This window comes from Nyctereutes procyonoides, unplaced genomic scaffold (genome assembly GCF_905146905.1).
Source record: "Nyctereutes procyonoides isolate TBG_1078 unplaced genomic scaffold, NYPRO_anot_genome, whole genome shotgun sequence".
NCBI classification, from domain to species: domain Eukaryota; kingdom Metazoa; phylum Chordata; class Mammalia; order Carnivora; family Canidae; genus Nyctereutes; species Nyctereutes procyonoides.
This window is the reverse complement of record NW_026575151.1, coordinates 2,853,270-2,871,695: the sequence shown is the minus strand read 5'-3', so window position 1 is coordinate 2,871,695 and position 18,426 is coordinate 2,853,270. Positions and strand designations below refer to the sequence as shown.

At 39.3% G+C, this 18,426-nt stretch overlaps 1 protein-coding gene across 4 annotated transcripts in view; it reads left to right on the top strand.

Annotated features, from left to right (window-relative positions):
• The window catches only part of AFF1 (ALF transcription elongation factor 1), a 234,061-nt gene that overhangs the window by 8,507 nt on the left and 207,128 nt on the right, over nt 1–18,426 (top strand). For 2 of the 4 annotated variants that reach the window (XM_055313043.1, XM_055313041.1), the window contains one exon: nt 8,487–8,589. The exons of 1 other annotated variant lie outside the window; for it this stretch is intronic. The gene's annotated coding sequence lies outside the window, so the exon portion shown is untranslated. Of the gene's footprint in view, nt 1–2,898; nt 3,080–8,486; nt 8,590–18,426 lie in introns of those variants that run through there. One more of the 4 variants, XM_055313042.1, reaches the window with a different exon arrangement.

Below are 18,426 nucleotides of genomic sequence, written 5' to 3'. Positions count from 1 at the left end.
TTGTTTATAGCTTTATTTTTAAGTAATCTTTACACCACCCAACCTGGGGCTTGAACCATGACTCCGAGATCAAGAGTCCCATACTCCTCTAACTGAGCCAGCAAGACACTCCTGGATTCTGTTTTAAAGAGACTTTCCAGGGACACCGGGGTGGCTCAGTGATTGAGCTTCTGCCTTTGGCTCAAGTCATGATTCTGGGGTCCTGGGATCAAGTCCTGCATCAGGCTCCCGGCAAGGAGCCTGCTTCTCCCTCTGCCTAGGTCTCTGCCACTCTCTGTGTGTCTCTCATGAATAAATAAATAAAATCTTTAAATAAATAGATAGATAGATAGATAGATAGATAGATAGATAGATAGATAGATAGACTTCCCAGGTGAAGTTTTACTAGTAAATTTTAAGAACTCCTGCCTAGGAAATAACAAAATATTCTCTTAGATGGGCCATGGCCTGGAGGACCTATTTCTGCTGAATCTCATTAAGCTACTTTGGGTTTATGTTCATGTGGAAATCACAACCCGAGACTCAACTCAGGAAAGAGAAAAAGATAGGGTATTGAGAATAGGAATTGAGTAATAACCAACAATGGCTCCACATCAAAGAATTTGAATAAAGTTTCTCCAAATAGGAGCACCATAGCACATTGGCTCTCTATCCATCCTTACTTGACTTCCATTGTTAAGTTTTCTTATATGTAGATGCTCAATAAATACTCATTAAGTTGAATTGAATATATAAATTAGAAAAAACATAACTACAAGTTCTAATTTTGGTCTACTTCCTCTTTTACCCTAGGTTCTGAAGTAAGCAACTTTCATTTCTTTATTTCATCTGTGCCTTTTTTTTTTTTTTTTTAAGAATATGCCTTGTGGGATTATTTTAAGAAGGAAGTAATAAGAGTTTGGAAAGCACCTTTTTCCTCTTAGCCAAAATAGTGAAGAGAATCTCCACTATCTGGCATTGAGGCCAGTTCAATGAGATAAGTAGTTTCTCTCTTTCTTTTTTTTTTTTTTAAGATTTTATTTCTGTATTTCGCACAGAGAGCACAGGCAGATGGAGAGGGAGAAGCATACTCCCCAGTGAGCAGGGAGCCCAATATGGGGCTCCATCCCAGGACCCTGAGATCATGACCTGAGCCGAAGGCATTTAACTGACTGAGTCACTCAGGTGCCCCAAGTAGTCTCTTTCTTTCTTTCCTTCTTTCTGTAAACTAAAGATCATTTAGTAACTATTGAGATTTCATGATATGCTAGAAGCTGTGATGATTTCTGGGACAGCAAACAAAGTACAGTTACAACCTACTATTGTTGAAGAAACAGAGGAATAAAGGAAAAAGCAGAAATTGAAGGATCAGAGAAGTCACTGGCCAGCCCTCCTCTACTGTTGACAGAGGTGGGCAAGATGGAGCTTGCAAATCCATCTGAGAAACCAGGCACTTCAGCAGTCAGTCAGAGTGGGACCGCCCAGCCTGGAGGCACTGCTGGTCAGCAAGGCATGCACTGGAGAGAACTGGGGGTGGGGCCAGGGAGAGCAAGAACATACGTAACCGACCACTGTTGTGGTAGAAAGTAGAGACAACTGAGGTATGCAAAGTTCTCTGTGTGTTTCTTCCAGAGCGTGGCTGCTCTTTCACTACTACCTACCAAATCTCATGCTGGGCTTTTTTTCCCCCCAACTCTAAATCACACAAGGAAGAGGACTCTGGGAACTCTAGTTCCAATTTGTCCAAAGTAACACCACACGTATGAGGAATTGGGTCAAGAAGTGATGAAAGCTGGTTAAGAGGCCGATGCATGATAACAGATGACACAATCAATGCAAAAATTCTGAGCAAAAGTGTTCAGATCCCAAGGTCTGAATGAGATTCCCAGCGATTGGTAACTCCTCAGGATTTTTCTTATGTGGTCTCCTATGTCAGCACTAGAATTGCCCCACCTACAACAAACTGATTGCATAACATGAAGGTGAAGTTCAGCTCATAAATATAAGTCTGACGCCCCAACACAATGACCACAGGTGCAGCAATTACAAATGATCCCTGAGTTTTTAGCTCAGTGTGACCCCACAGCTATTAACAATTACTTTATGATTTCATCTTTTATCAGATTCAGATTTTTGAGGTAGAGACTGCTTATTTGTTCAAATATTTATTAATGCTTACTTTATGCTACGTGGAAGAAAAGTGAAACATCTTACTAGTCTCTACATGAACCAAACACACACTTGCTTCTATCCACTCTTGCTTACACCACCTCAGCTCCCCTTCCCAAGCATACCAGATTCCCCACAAGGTTTAGGATAAATAAAACCTGGTGATGAGAGAGAAAGAGACCTTGTGCCACAAGATAAAGTCACAGGCCCTCAGATTTCACAGTCCTAGTCCAGGAAGATCAGTCATAACTCCTTAAATTAAGATGATGTAGATAAAAAATAGCAGAACTTCTGGGGAACTAGTTTAAATCAAAAGGAGAATTTATTTTAATTTTTAAAATGTATTTATTTGACAAAGAGAGTGCGTACAAGTAGGGAGAGTGAGAGTGCGAGAGGGAGAAGCAGGCTCCCCGCTGAGCAGGGAGCCTGATGAGGGGCTCCATGCAGGGCTCAATCCCAAGACCCTGGGATCACAACCCCAGCTGAAGGCAGATGCTTAATTGACTGAGCCACCCAGGCACCCCCAAAATGGGGATTTAAAATAAAGATACTTGTTTATCTCATGAGACAAGGGGAAGGAATGCATCCAGCCCTCAGGGGGCTGAAATCAAGAGTAGGAAGGCAGGAATACTCCACTCCATCTCACTCCTGCTTCTCTCTGTGCATTTGCTCCTTCTCCCTGTAAAGATTTCTTTGTTCCTCAAAGCACAAGATGGAATACAGCTGCCCCTCTTTTTTTTTTTTTTTCAGCTGCCCCTCTTGAAGTGATTGTTTGAAGCAGATGGAAACTGACTTTCTTTCAGTCCTAATACCAAATAGGGAGAGAATCCAATGGGTTCAGCTTGGCTTCAATATTTTTTCCTTGAACCAATTAGCCTTGATGGTGACAGACCAGGAGAGCTTCAGGACAGATCTGCAGCCAGGACCGTGGGTGAGGGAGCACCTGGTGTCAACACTCTGACTTGACTTAGAGAGTTTACAACGTTCATCTAATACTAGTCAAGTGTACAGAGATAAATGTCTTCCTAGGGAGACTCCAGAAATCAAGCCTACTTTTCAGCTTCCTACAGTGACAAAAACAGCAGGAGCCAATGCCAAGTCAGAGGCCTAAAAATATGAGCATGGGGGAAACTGTAATAAAGTCAGGATTACTGAAACAAAATACGTCCAGGAGTAAAGGACACATTGTTGATTCCCTTCCAGAACCATTTCCCCTCTTCCTTACCATTATAGCTCTGCTTTTGTCCAGGTATCTATCCTTCTCCACTTGATTGTGTGCTTGTGTAGATGCCAGCTACTTCCTAAGATCCCAAGGTGAATCCTGATTAATCTAAACCAATCAAGGTAGTACCATTCCCTTTCTCTCATTAGGCTTGGGCAGGTGATACATTCTTATCAATGAGGCCTGAGGTAAAATCAACTGGATGTTTCTTTTCTTTTCTTAATTTTTTTTTAATTTTTATTTATTTATGATAGTCACACACACAGAGAGAGAGAGGCAGAGACACAGGCAGAGGGAGAAGCAGGCTCCATGCACCGGGAGCCCGATGTGGGATTTGATCCCGGGTGTCCAGGATCGCGCCCTGGGCCAAAGGCAGGCGCCAAACCGCTGCACCACCCAGGGATCCCAACTGGATGTTTCTGAGAAACATTTCTTCTTTCCTAGAAAAGATACGGATGAAGAGATTACCTTTTCCTTCTTTTCTACCTTCTTGTATCTGGATATTGGATACACCTGGAATTGCTATAGCCATTTTATGAACATAAGGAGACCTAATCTAAGGAAAGAAGAGGAGGGAAAAGCTAGAAAATGAAAAGACTGGGGTCAATGATAATTTACTGATCAGTGAATTCACTATCCTTAGAGCCATCCTGCATTTAGACTAATTATATGAGATACATTTTATTTTGTAAGCCACTTTGAGTTGATTTTCATTTACTTGCTGCTGAAGGCAAACCAACTAAAACAGGGAATATGGTGGGAATTAAGGCTAGAAAGACAAGCAGATAAGATTCCACACACAGAAATAGGAGTCAGAATAAAGTCAGACTTCTTAGCAACCCTGAAAGCTAGATGATGAAATTATGAAGGAAAAAGATTTCCCAAGGTAGAATTTTCAGACCCACCAAATTATCATTTAACTAAGAAAGTAGAATGGGGATATTTTAATACACAAAAGCTCCCAAAAAATACCTGCACTAAATTCTTTGTAGGAAACTAGAAAGAATGTGCTTCTCCAAAATGAGGGAGTAAACCAAAAAGAGAAAGACTTGGGATCCAGTACACAAGAACCTCTCTTATGAGGGGAAGACATGGAATCCAGTAGGCAAGATCAGACCTCTGTCATGAAGGGAAGACAGGTAGGTACAGAAAATAAGCCTTTCATCATGAGAAGTGAAGAAAGGTCCCAGAAAGATAATGGTAAACATTGAGAGTACTTCTATAAGAGGCAAAGCACCTTTGGCACCTGGCAGGATGTGTGGACAGCAAAGGTGTGAATGTTGGTGTATGTGAAAGAAGAGTGAAATTTTCTGTAGTAGAAAGTCCATAGACACCTAATTTTTTTATTAGGTTTTTTATTTTAATTCCAGTATACTTAACATACAGTGTATATTCATCCCAGGTATATAATACAGTGATTCAACAATTCTATACATTACTCAGTGCTCACCTCCCTTCTGGTACTATCAGCTCTCTTTAGTTAAGAGTCTGTTTCTTGGGCAGCCCAGGTGGCTCAGCAGTTTAGCGCTGCCTTCAGCCCAGGGTCAGATCCTGGAGACCTGGGATCGAGTCCCACGTCGGGCTCTCTGCATGGAGCCTGCTTCTCCCTCTGCCTGTGTCTCTGACTCTCTCTCTCTCTCTCTCTCTCTGTATGTGTCTCTTATGAATAAATAAAATCTTAAAAAAAAAAGAAGAATACTGAGAGCTCACAACATGCCAGGCATTTGACTGACTTTTACCTTTTCTATCCTTGTACTGTCCTATTTACAAATGAAGAGCTGAGGCTCAGAAATGTTAACCTGTTATCAATATATCATATAGCTGGTAAATCCAGAGCTGGGATCCAACTCACTCTTAGTGTGGATCCAAAGCTTGGTCCCCAAGCCACTGTAGGACTGTAAACAACTCTACCTTCCTGGAATGAACAGTCTCCCAGTAGTCAGTGCCTGCCTTTAACCTTATGCAAACTGCTTCACCTGCTCTCAAAATGATATTTAAAGACCACTATCTGGGGACTGGTTTTGATGATTGCCGTTGAGATGCCACTACTCCCAAGTTCTTTCAGAAGACATACCTAGGGAGGCCTGGGTGGCTAAGCATTTGAGCCTCTGTCTTTGGCTCAGGTAGTGATCCTGGGGTCCAGGGATAGAGTCTTGCATCAGACTCCCTGCAGGGAGCCTGCTTCTCCCTCTGCCTGTGTCTCTGCCTCTCTCTGTGTCTCTCATGAATAAATAAAATATTTTTAAAAAGACATATCTAATCAACATGTGTGTACAGATGTATTATGCATGTACGGAGATGTATGTGTGAATACATATATGTAAATACTTGTCCATGTATTTACATCTACAATTCTATATTGATCTCTATATATTAAAAGCCATGAGTTTATACCAATACCTCCAATTTTAGAAATTTTTTTTTGATTTTTATTTATTTTATGATAGTCACTCAGAGAGAGAGAGAGAGAGAGAGAGAGAGAGGCAGAGACATAGGCAGAGGGAGAAGCAGGCTCCATGCACCGGGAGCCCGATGTGGGATTCGATCCGGGGTCTCCAGAATCGCGCCCTGGGCCAAAGGCAGGCGCCAAACCGCTGCGCCACCCAGGGATCCCGATACCTCCAATTTTAATCCACCACAAATTTCATTCTAGTTTTCTTCCTTTCTAAAGATTTTATTTTTGGATATATTTAGAATCTGAAGATTATATACTTTTAATTCCTTCTCCAATAGTGAGAAACCTGGCTCTTATTATCCTTAATATTTGGTCAATATTCCTGAATATAATCAATCTCCCATCACCTCCACCATCCTCTCCCCCATGCAGACACCCTCCTCATTTCACTTGAATTCCCATACTCTCTTCCAGGCTATTCCACCTTTAGTGTGAGAGTCCTTTCACACCATTTGGGTTCTCAAGTGCACTGAGCTCCCCACCTCCCCAATTCCCCAACCCACTCCCCCCATTCCCCCCAACCCCTCCACCTCACCCTCCCAACCCCCCCCTCACTGGCATGAATGCCTTTCATTGCCCATTCAGGTTCTGATTCCCCACATCAGGCTACTCCCATATGTAGATGCCTTCCTTTCTTGGGCTCTAATACCCAGTTCTGAACCATCCCATGCATGGATGCCCTCCCAGCATTGTGGGTTCTGACCCCTCACATCCGGCCACCCCTGAGTGGATCCTTCTCACCTTATTCACGCTCTGATGTCCCATGCTTGTGAGTCATTATTTTAAAAACAGTCTTAGGACTCATCTAAAGTACTTATGAGGTCTTATGTATAAAAGAAACAGACATAAGCTTTGTATAAAGTATCAGTTTTAAAAGCAGCAAGAGTGGTGAATAAATAAATAAAACTTAAAAATAAGTTGTACACTTGAAGTCAACTATATTCAAAAAACAGTAATTACCAAAAAATCAACAAGGGCAGCATCTTAAAAATCAAATGACAAAAGGAAAAAAAATGATAAATTGGACTAATTTTTAAATTTGTGCTTCAAAGGACACCATCAAGAAAGTGGAAAAGACAACCCACAGAATGGGGAAAAATATTTGCAAATTATATATATATAAGATCTACAAATAGCCAACAAGTACATGAAAAGATGCTCGACATCATTAATCATTAGGGAAATACAAATCAAAACTATGAGATACCACCTAACATCTACTAGTATGGCAGTAATATTTTTAAAAGACAGACAATAAAAAGATCAGGCTAGGATATGGAGAAACTGGAACTTACCTACACTCTTGTTGTGAATATAAACAAGAGTGTAAAGTGATACAGCCACTTAGGAAAACAGTCTGGCAGTTCCTCAAAAAGTTAAACAGTTTTTCCATTTGATCCAGCAATTCCATCCTTAAATATATACCAAAGGGAAATGGAAATGTATTTCCACCCCAAAACAATACCCAAAGATGGAAACAACCCAAATACGCATCAGCCAATGAATGGGATAAACAAAACATGGTATATTTGTACAATGGAATATTGTTTCAACCATAAAAAAGAAATGAAGTACAAATATATGCAACAACATAGATGAACCTTGAAAACATTATGCTAAGTGAAAGATGCCAGTCACAAAAGGTCACATATTGTTCCATTTATATTAAATGTCCAGAATAGGAAAATCCATAGGGACAAAAAGTGGTTGCCTAAGGCTAATGGAGACAAAGGAAGTAAGAGAAAGGGGAGTAATAGCTAAAGAATAGAGAATTTCTCCTGGAGATGCTGAAATGTTCTAAAATTTATGGTAAAGAAGGTCACACAGTACTGCATTACAAAAGATTATTGAATTATGCATTGTAAATGAGTGAATTGTATGGTATGAACTATATCTGAATAAAGTTTTTTTTTAAAAAAAAAAGCTTTCTGTATGATGAGGAGGTGAGGAAGGACTTTATCAATTTCTAAGTTACTCTTCCTACACAACCCTGTCTCTCATATACCCAGCTATCCTTGAATTTAAGTCAGGGTCTTCCCCAAGGGCTAATCACCAGGTCTCTGGTTCCTGCAACATCTTCATATATGTTTTCTTGTCAAAATGAGCAATAAAGACAAAGGAAAGGGAGAAAATATAATACTTTTCTTTCCCACACATCTCCTCCTCCTCCTCTCCTTTTTTATTATAGAACCCTGTGTTTCCTTGGGAAACTAGCCCCACCCCACTTCTAGTACTCATAGTTTGGGTCCACATGACCCCACTCCAGATTCTAGGAATGATCACATAATATTAACTTAAGCTGATCAACATAAGTGCCCCCAGCTTGGCTACATCCTTGGCTCAAGAATAAAAGAGGGAATCAAGTTAACCGGAACAGCATATATCCCAGAACTTTTGGGAGAGTTTACAGCAGAAGAAGCTCTCTCCATCTTGGAACTGTGAAAATATAAGCCTGAAATTCCTGGAAACAACACACAGGGCACACCTAACCTATGACAAACAGAGCCAGGAGATGAAGTGAGACAGCTTCTTGAAACATATTTTGAGCTTCTGAATTCAGCCATGCTAGAAGTTAGATGTACTCATGAATTTTAAATAACAAGAGTTATTAATTCCCCCTTCTCTTTTTGTTTTATTTTGTTTAATCCTGTTTGAATTGAGCTGTCTACAATGTGTGAATAAAAGAATACTCCCAGACACAGACATACACCAACTATCAACCGTAATAGAAAGGAGGATGTCCAAATGGAAAACCAAAGTATCGGTAGGTTGACTTCTATATTTAGTACATAACAAGTTTTATCTTTTTTTGACCATTCACTTTATGGAGCTGAGAAAACTAAGGCTCATGGTCACACTTAATTAATTGAAAGAGCCATGAGTTAAACTCAGGTCTTCTGACACCAGATTCTATTCCCTTTATAACACTGTGCCATTGGGACGCCTGCGTGGCTCAGCGGTTGGGCATCTCCTTCAGCTCAGGGCATGATCCTGGAGTCCCAGGATACACTCCCACATCGGGCTCCCTACGGGGAACCTGCTTCTTCCTCTGCCTGTATCTCTGCCTCTCTCTCTCTCTCTCTGTTTCTCATAAATAAATAAGTAAATCTATAAAACAACATATATATTTCTTATATATATATAAGAAAGCATATATGTGTGTGTGTGTGTATATATATATATATATATATAGACTGTATTTATTCATGAGAGACAGAGAGAGAGGTAGAGACCTAGGCAGAGGGAGAAGCAGCCTCCCCGTGGGGAGCCTGATGCAGGACACAATCCCAAGACCCCAGGATCATTACCTGAGCCAAAGGCAGACACTCAACCACTGAGCCATCTGGGTGCCCCTATTAAATATATTTTTATCTTTCATATTTATGCTAAAGATTTTTGGTTTACCTTCGTGTATAATATTAGGAAGGGAACTAGTTTTATCATCTCCATATAGCAACCTTGTTTCTTATTTATTTCTGTGTCAACAACATCCAGCATTTATAACTTTATCTTTGTGATATGCCCTAATATCTGATAAAGCAAGACCTACTTCTTTTTTTGTTTTTTTTTTAATATTTTATTTATTTATTCATTCATTCATTCATTCATGAGAGACAGAGAGAGAGAGGCAGAGACACAGGCAGAGAGAGAAGCAGACTCTATGCAGGGAGCCCGATGCGGGACTCGATGCAGGACTTGATCCTGGGACTCCAGGATCACGCCCTGGGCTGAAGGCAGGCACTACACCACTGAGCCACCCAGGGATCCCCACAAGACCTACTTCTTATTCTACTTTTCCAAGGTTGACTTAGCTACTTACATACTTTTACTCTTCTCTATGAGTGAGTTTATCAAGTCCCTTAAAATTTTCAACTAAAATTTTGATTGAATTTACAATGAATTTATAGATTAATTTAGGAAAGTTAATATCTTTATGTTATCCCACCCAAATGTCTTATCACCTCTCTCTCTCTCTGTGTGTGTGTATGTGTCTCTATGAATAAATAAATAAAATCTTAAAAAAAATGTCTTCTCACTTCAGATCATCTTCTACATCCTTTATTGCAGTTCAACATTTTTCTCCATAAATATATTGCTGCTAAGTTAAATAGTGTCTTTTCTTAAATTATATTTCTAGTTTACAATAGTAAACTATTGTGGAGAAATGAAACTAATTTGTGTATGTTGTGCTGGTATCAGAAACATGTACACTCTTTTATTCTGCTAAGTTCATGATTTGATTCTGTTGATTATTCTCTACTGATGATTATATTATCTGGAAAAATATCAGTTTTATCTTTTCTCTTATATTCCTTCAGATTTTTTTTTCTTTCTCAATACCATTCACCAAGACAACTAAGTCTATATACTAAATATCACCAGTAATATTGGACACTGTTTTCTTTTTCCTGATCTCAAAGGAATACATTTTAGATTTCTCCATTTGTTTTCATATTCAGTGTTGAGTTTATACTGAACATTAATTATAACTTAAAACTTGGTAGAAATTGGACTGCCTGGCTGGCTCATTTAGGAGAGCATATGACTCTTGATCTCAGGGTCATGAGTTCGAGCCCCACATTGGGTGTAAAGATTAAATAAGCTAAAATAAATAACTAATTTTTAAAATGTGGGCAGAAATTATTTGTATAACCATTGTAGGACTTGAGATTTTGTTGTTTTGTTTAGTCCTTATTGATCTTTTCAAGTTATTTCTTTCTTCTTGCATTATTTTTGCAGTTTTGTGTTTCTTGGGTTTTGTCCATTTCATTTAGTTTTTAAAAGGTATTTATATATACTTATTCATAATACTACTTTATTAAGTTTTAATTTCTGTTGAGACTTTGGTTAATTCCCCCTCTTTTAATATTGCCATTTATTTGCAGTCTTTCTCTGTCAGTCTTGCCAGCGATTTTCATCTCATCTAATATTTCATTACTGTTTTCTATCTTTAAAAATATATTACTGCTTCTATTTTCTTTGTAAGATTTTTTTATTTTATTTATTTTTATTAGATACAGAGAGAGAGAGGCAGAGACACAGGCAGAGGGAGAAGCAGGTTCCATGCCAGGAGCCCGATGCGGGACTTGATCCCGGGACTCCAGGATTGCGCCCTGGGCCATAGGCAGGTGCCAAACCGCTGAGCCACCCAGGGATCACCCTCTTTATTTTCTTATTTATTCTTATTATTTGCTTCCCTCTTGTTTCTTTGGATATTACTGTTTTTCAAATATCATAATTAGATGCGTAGCTGCTTTGTTTTAAAACTGTCTTGTTTCAGGACACCTGGTTGGCTCAGTGGTGGAGCATCTGCCTTGGCTCAGGACAGTGATCCCAGAGTTCCGGATTGGGTCCCACCTCTGGCTCCTGCATGGAGCCTGCTTCTCCCTCCGCCTGTGTCTCTGCCTCTCTCTGTGTCTCTCATGAATAAATAAAATATTTTTAAAAATAAAAAATAAAACTATCTTGTTTCTTGGGGCACCTGGATGGCAGAGTTGGTTAAGCATCTGACTCTTAGTTTCAACTCAGGTGGTGATCTCAGGGTTGTGAGATCGAACCCTGTGTCAGGCATTATGGACTATGCTTGAGATTCTCTCTCCTCCCTCTGCCCCACCTGGCTTCTCTCTCTCTCTCTCTCTCTCTCTCTCTCTCTCTGTCTCAAATAAATAAATAAATCTAAACAAAACAACTGTCTTGTTTCTTAATACATGTAAATTATAATTTCTTCTCTAAGAACCACTTTAACTGTGATCTAAAAGTGTTTACATGTAGTATTTTCATTATCATTCATTTCTAAGTACTAATCTACTTTGTATTTTCCTTTTAAACATAAAAGTTGGGGGCGGCCTGGGTGGCTCAGCAGTTTAGTGCGGTCTTCAGCCCAGGGCCTGATCCTGGAGACTTGAGATCGAGTCCCCCGTCAGGCTCCCTGCATTGAGCCTGCTTCTTCCTCTGCCTGTGTCTCTGCCTCTCTCTCTCTCTCTCTCTCTCTCTCTGTCTCTGTCTCTCTCTGTCTCTCGTGAATAAATGGATAAAATCTTTAATAAATAAATAAACAAACAAACAAACATAAAGGTTGGGACACCTGGGTGGCTCATTGAGGGTCTACCTTTGGCTCAGGTCATGATCTGAGGGTCCTGGGATCCAGCCGCACGTTGGGCTCCCTGTGAGGAGCCTGCTTCTCCCTCTGCCTGGGTCTCTGCCTCTCTGTGTCTCTCATGAATAAATACATACATAAATATTTTTTAAATAAATGTTATTTAATAATATAACTTGATTTTCAAATATGTGAAATTGCATGTATCCTTTTGTAATTAAATTTTAACTTCACTGCAATATGCTTAAACAAAACTCCACTCAGAAAGCACCTAATGAGGGAATCCCTGGGTGGCTCAGCGGTTTAGCGCCTGCCTTTGGCCCAGGGCGCGATTCTGGAGTCCTGGGATCAAGTCCCACGTCAGGCTCCCAGCATGGAGCCTGCTTCTCCATCCTCCTGTGTTTCTGCCTCTCTCTCTCTCCCTCTCTCTATGTCATAAATAAATAAATAAATAAATAAATAAATAAATAAATAAATCATCTTTAAAAAAAAAAAAAAAGAAAGCACCTAATGAAAAAAAAAAAAAAGGGATCCCTGGGTGGCACAGCGGTTTAGCGCCTGCCTTTGGCCCAGGGCGCGATCCTGGAGACCCGGGATCGAATCCCACATCGGGCTCCCGGTGCATGGAGCCTGCTTCTCCCTCTGCCTGTGTCTCTGCCTCTCTCTCTCTCTCTCTCTCTCTCTCTCTCTCTCTCTGTGACTATCATAAATAAATTTTTTAAAAAAATTAAAAAAAAAGAAAGCACCCTAATGGACAACTGGAAAGGGAAATACCCTCAGTAGGATTGTCTACTGTACTGAATTGAATAGTGTCCTCCCCACAAAGACAGATTATGCACCTACACTAATTCACGTGTGGCTGCTAACAATTTGGTTGGATGGTTAGGGATGGAAGCGGACCACCAAAACATATTCACTACAGAGGAGGTTCTTAATAATCAAGTGTTCAAAATGGCATCCTCTGGATGTCAGACAACCTCTTTCCCCAGACACCAAGCACTTATTCAATAGGCCCATGAACAAAATGATTATGGAAGAGATGGAAGCTAGCCATAGATTCAATTACATGGACTTCTCATTACCTGACCTGGCTAATGCTATTGCTGAATGCCTTATCTGCTAACAGCAGAGACCAACACTGGACCTCTGATAAGGCACCATTTGCCCGGCCACCTGGTAGCAGGTTGATAACATTGGAACTCTCTCATAGTTGAAAATGCAGAAAATCTTCCTCACTATAATATACACATATTCTGGGTATAGATGCCTTCCCTCCCCATAATTCTGCTAGGATCTCCATCAATAGACTCACAGAATGCCTTATTCACCATTATTGTATTCTGCACAGCACTGCTTCTGATCAAGAAACTCATTTCATATCAACAGAAATGCAGCAGCTTATAATTCTATAAGTTCTATCTCATAAAATGTAGTATATTTTGTTTTTTTAAAAAAGATTTTATTTATTTATTCATGAGAGACACAGAGAGAGAAGCAGAGAGGGAGAAGCAGGCTCCTTGCAGGGAGCCCAATGTGAGACTCAATCCCGGTATCACGCCCTGAGCCAAAGGCAGATGCCCAAACACTGAACCACCCAGGTATTCCAAAATGTAGTATATACTTTGAATCAGAGGTCATTATATGGTGTTGTCTTCTCCACAGCCAGAATACGTGGATTCAGGAATCAAGGGGTACACTCCCACTTATAAGTGGGAGTGGCTCCTCTCATTATTATATCACATAAGCTAGTCACAAAATTTTTGCTTCCAGTCCAGGCAACTCTGAGATTTGCTTTTTTAATGGTCTTTGTTTCAAAGGGAGAAATGCTTCTACCAGGGGACACAACAACACATGCACTAAATTGGGAGATGAGGGGGCCACCTGGCCATCTTGGACTTATGTCACAAACGAATAGGCAGTAAAATGCGTCTTTCCACTGCTGGAGTGATGGATCCCACTTACCAAGAGGAACTTAGGTTACTGCTAACCCATCAGTACAAATAGGACTATATCTTGAACCCAGGGCATTTCCTGAGGCATATCTTAGTACTTCCAAGCCCAATAGTAAGTGTTAATAGAAAACTATATTCAAAAAGGGGCAGGGAAAACAGTATGGAGTTTCCTCAAAAAGTTAAAAATAGAGCTACCCTACAACCCAACAATTGCACTACTAGGTATTTACCTAAAGGATTGAAATGTAGTGATCCTAAGGGGCATCTGCACCCCAGTGATTATAGCAGCAGTGTCTACAATAGCCAAACTATGGCAAGAGCCCAGATGTCCATCTACATATATATATACACACACTACATATATGCTACATATATATACTATATATACTACATATATATACATATGTATATACTACGTATGTATATATATACACACACACACATATATGATGGAATATTACTCAGCCATCAAAAGGGATGAAATCTTATCATTTGCAATGACATTGTTGGAACTAAAAGGTATTATGCTAAGTGAAATAAATAAGAAAGATAATTATATGATTTCACTTATATATGGAAATTAAGAAACAAAACAGAGGACCCTAGGAGAAGGGAGGGAAAAATAAAATAAAATGAAATTTATTTATGGGAGACAAACCATAAGAAACTCACCTCTAAAAGTAATAATATACTGTATGTTAATTATTTGAATTTAAATAAAATAAAACTTTTATAAAAAACAAAAAGGGGCAAGAATATCAGACCTAAGATGCTTCAAGAGTGAAGATTTAGGTCATTCCACTAAGAAACTGACCAATTGAGCTTCTAGCTGAGAGCAAATGAAAAACAGAATAAGTAGTGGAGGGATGCCTGGGTGGCTCAGCAGTTGAGTGTCTGCCTTTTGCTCAGGGTGTGATCCCGCAGACCTGGGATTGAGTCCCACATCCAGGACTGCCTGCTCCTCCCTCTGCCTATGTCTCTGCCTCTCTCTCTGTGTCTTTCAGGAATAAATAAAATCTTAAAAAAAAAATAAGTAGTGGAAAAAAGGGATCATAAATATTAACTATGGCCCTGTGAACAGTTACAAAAACAAGGACTGCAGTAGTTTTGCATATTTTCTCTTTTGTTGTATATATGCATTTATTTGTAAATATTAACTATTTTTTCCTTTCATTATTATTTCATATATAAGCTTTTGGAGGTTCACTTTACAATTTAGTTTTTAGATAATAGAGTATCTAGTAAAATTGTGACTGAGTTTGAGAAACAATATAGTAACATAGCCTGTGTTAAAGTATAATTTTTTAAGTATAATTTTTTTAAAAGATTTTATTGATTTATTCACTAGAAAGAGAGAGACAGAGACACAGGCAGAGGGAGAAGCAGGCTCCATGCAGGGAGCCTGACGTGGGACTGGATCCTGGGTCTCCAGGATCAGGGCCTGGACTGAAGGCGGCGCTAAACCACCAAGCCACCCGGGCTGCCCTTAAGTATAATTTTTTAAAGATGTTTTTATTTTTAAGTAATCTCTACACCCAATACAGGGCTAAAACTTGTAACCTCAAGATCGAGTCACATGCTCCATCAACTGAGCCAGCTACAGGCCCCTAATGTATAACTTTTAATTATTATTGTTTAATCTGTGATAAAATACGCATAACAAAGTTTATCATTTTAATTATTTTTAACTGTACAGTCCAGTGGTATTAACTACATATATACTCTTGTGCAACCATCATGATTATCTTTCTCCAGAACTTTTTCATCTTTTCAAACTGACACTCTGTACCCATTAAATAATAACTCCCCATGTTCTCCCACCAGGCCTTGGCAAGCAGGATTCTATTTTGTATTTCTATGAATTTGACTACTCTAGGACTGGCTTATTCAAGATACAAGTTTTTTGAAAGCTAAAATCATAAATCTCATGCAAATATAAAATGAATATGTCAGAGGTTTAATTTATCTCATTAATTAGTGAGGAAACTAGTAAGATGTTACAACTAGATCAGAGGAGAATTCAAACAGCAGCCACACATATATAGGATGTAAGAAATGCTAGAATGAATTTACAAAAATTTGCAACTGATGATTTCACTAACACAATTAATTTCCATTTCTCTGGGCTAAGTCTGCATTATCACTAGTCTTCTACCAGTCATAAAATAGTAAAATATCCCTCCCCAAAAATGAAAGAAAAAAGCAATTTGGCAGTGTGCTCAAGGCAGTATATTCAAGAACTATAAACAAGGAACATGGATGAATAAGGCCAAAATAACACTGAGTAGGGAAAAAAAAAAAGTGGGGGAGAGAACTATTATCAGTTTATTATTTGTCAGCTCCAAAGCCAGATAGAGCTGGACTCTGTGAACCAATTCTCATTTGCCAGCTGGTACAATGTTGGGCCTTACAGCAGAGGGCACTGGAGGGACACTACAAGACAGAGCAGAGAGGTGGCTTCCCTTCCTATATCTTCCAGTTTCTGTGATGTCTCCTGTGAAGACCCAGTGGTAGATAACACCACCACCCTAAATGGATGGCTTCCAGTTGACCATCCCTGGCCCGCAGGCTGTACCCTAGCTCTGGGCTGCTGTGGGCTGCTGTGGGCCTCCACTGAACTTGTCTGTCATGGAGAAGGCTACAGCCTTATTCTCTCCAAGGAGGTCTGGACTCAACTTCACCTTGGGGGTAGGGTCTGTTCCAAGTGGGTGGGTGAATATACTCCCTCAAGCTTAGAGGTAGTACTGTTGCTTATGTTGGTTATTCTGTAGAGTTATCTTTTACCTCTACCTTTAACCACCTTTTATTAGTTCTTAACTGTTACATTAAATATTCCCTGCTAAATATATATATATATATATATATATATATATATATATATATATTCCCTGCTAAATTATGGGTGTGGTTTCTGTCTCCAGACTGATACAAACATGACTTTATTTTCCTCCAATTCATTTCTTAAACTTGTCATGTCTGTATTATTATCTTAATGATTATATATTAACACATTCTCCTGGCCCTTTTTATATTCTCCCAAAGCATCCATCATATTAATAACAACTGGGATTTTAGTTCTGCATTGTAATGGATATGCAATGCATATTTTTCTTTCTTTCTTTCTCTTTTCTTTGGTTCTACTTCTTTTTTAAGGCTACAGCAAACTACCTAAATATATGATACAATTACTTCTGATATCTCTTAAAACACATCAGGATTTCTAATTTTTCTTCCCATTTTTGTACTTCCCCAAAAACGTTTTCAATGTGAGTCTTTCTGTGGCAAATTTTCTGAGAATTTGTATACTTGAGGCTGAATATCACTTTTCTTATGCCTTTATATTTGAAAGACAATTTGGTTGAATACAAGATTCTAGACTCGGGCAGCCCCCGGGGGGGGGGCGGGTGGGGGTGTGCTCAGTGGTTTAGCACCGCCTTCAGCCCAGGGCGTGATCCTGGAGGCCTGGGATCGGGTCCCAAGTCCCACATCGGGCTCCCTGCGTGGAGCCTGATTCTCCCTCTGCCTGTGTCTCTGCCTCTCTCTCTCTCTCTGTGTCTCTCATGAATAAATAAATAAGTTTTTTAAAAAAAAGATTCTAGGCTCAATTTTTTTTTCATTATAGCTACTCCTTTATCTTCCTATAGCTGTTGAAAAGTCTAACATCAATATGATTCCTATTCCTTTGTAGATTGTATGTTCTCTCTTTCTAGAAATTTTCAGACCTTTTCTTTATCTCTAGTATTCTTTCACTATAACTTGTCTGGGTCTGATTTTTTCTTATGTCTTCTCTTGGATACTTTATGATCTGAAATCATTCATTTTTCATTAGTTATGAGGAATTTATTATTTCTTCAAATATATCCTCCTCTTCTTTATTCTTTTAAATTTTGTCTTTTGAAACTCCTTTTACAAAGATGCTGACACTATTACTTCTATTCTCCGTATTTCTTTGCTATGTTTTATTCATTATCATTTCCTGCTACCTTTTCCATTTGTTTGATGTGAGTTTCTAGAAGAAAGATCAGCAAACCATAGTCTATGGGCTAAATCCGGCCTTGTCATCTGTTTTTGTAAATAAAGTTTTATTGGAATAGTTACACTCATTCATTTATGTATGATTTATGGCTGCTCTTGTGCTATAGTGGAAGATTTGAGTAGTTGCTATAGAGACCATGCGACCCACAAAGTTTAAATATTTAAAATATTTGCCATCTGGCCCTTTACCGAAAAAGTTTGCCAATCCCTACTCTCTAGGATAGGAACAATTTTCTTCTTTCTATTCTGAGGGCCTAGAATGTATCTTGCCCAGATTTATTGACTGAATCAATAAATAAGCTTTGAAGGACAAATATCAATAGGTAGAACTGAGAGAGCTATTATCTCAAAAGATGAAAAGAGGGATGCCTGGGTAGCTCAGCCGTTGAGCATCTGCCTTTGGCCTAGGGTGTGATCCCAGGGTCCTGGGACGGAGTCCCGCATCGGGCTCCCCCATGGGGAGCTTGCTTCTCCCTCTGCCTATGTCTCTGCCTCTCTCTGTGTCTCTCATGAATAA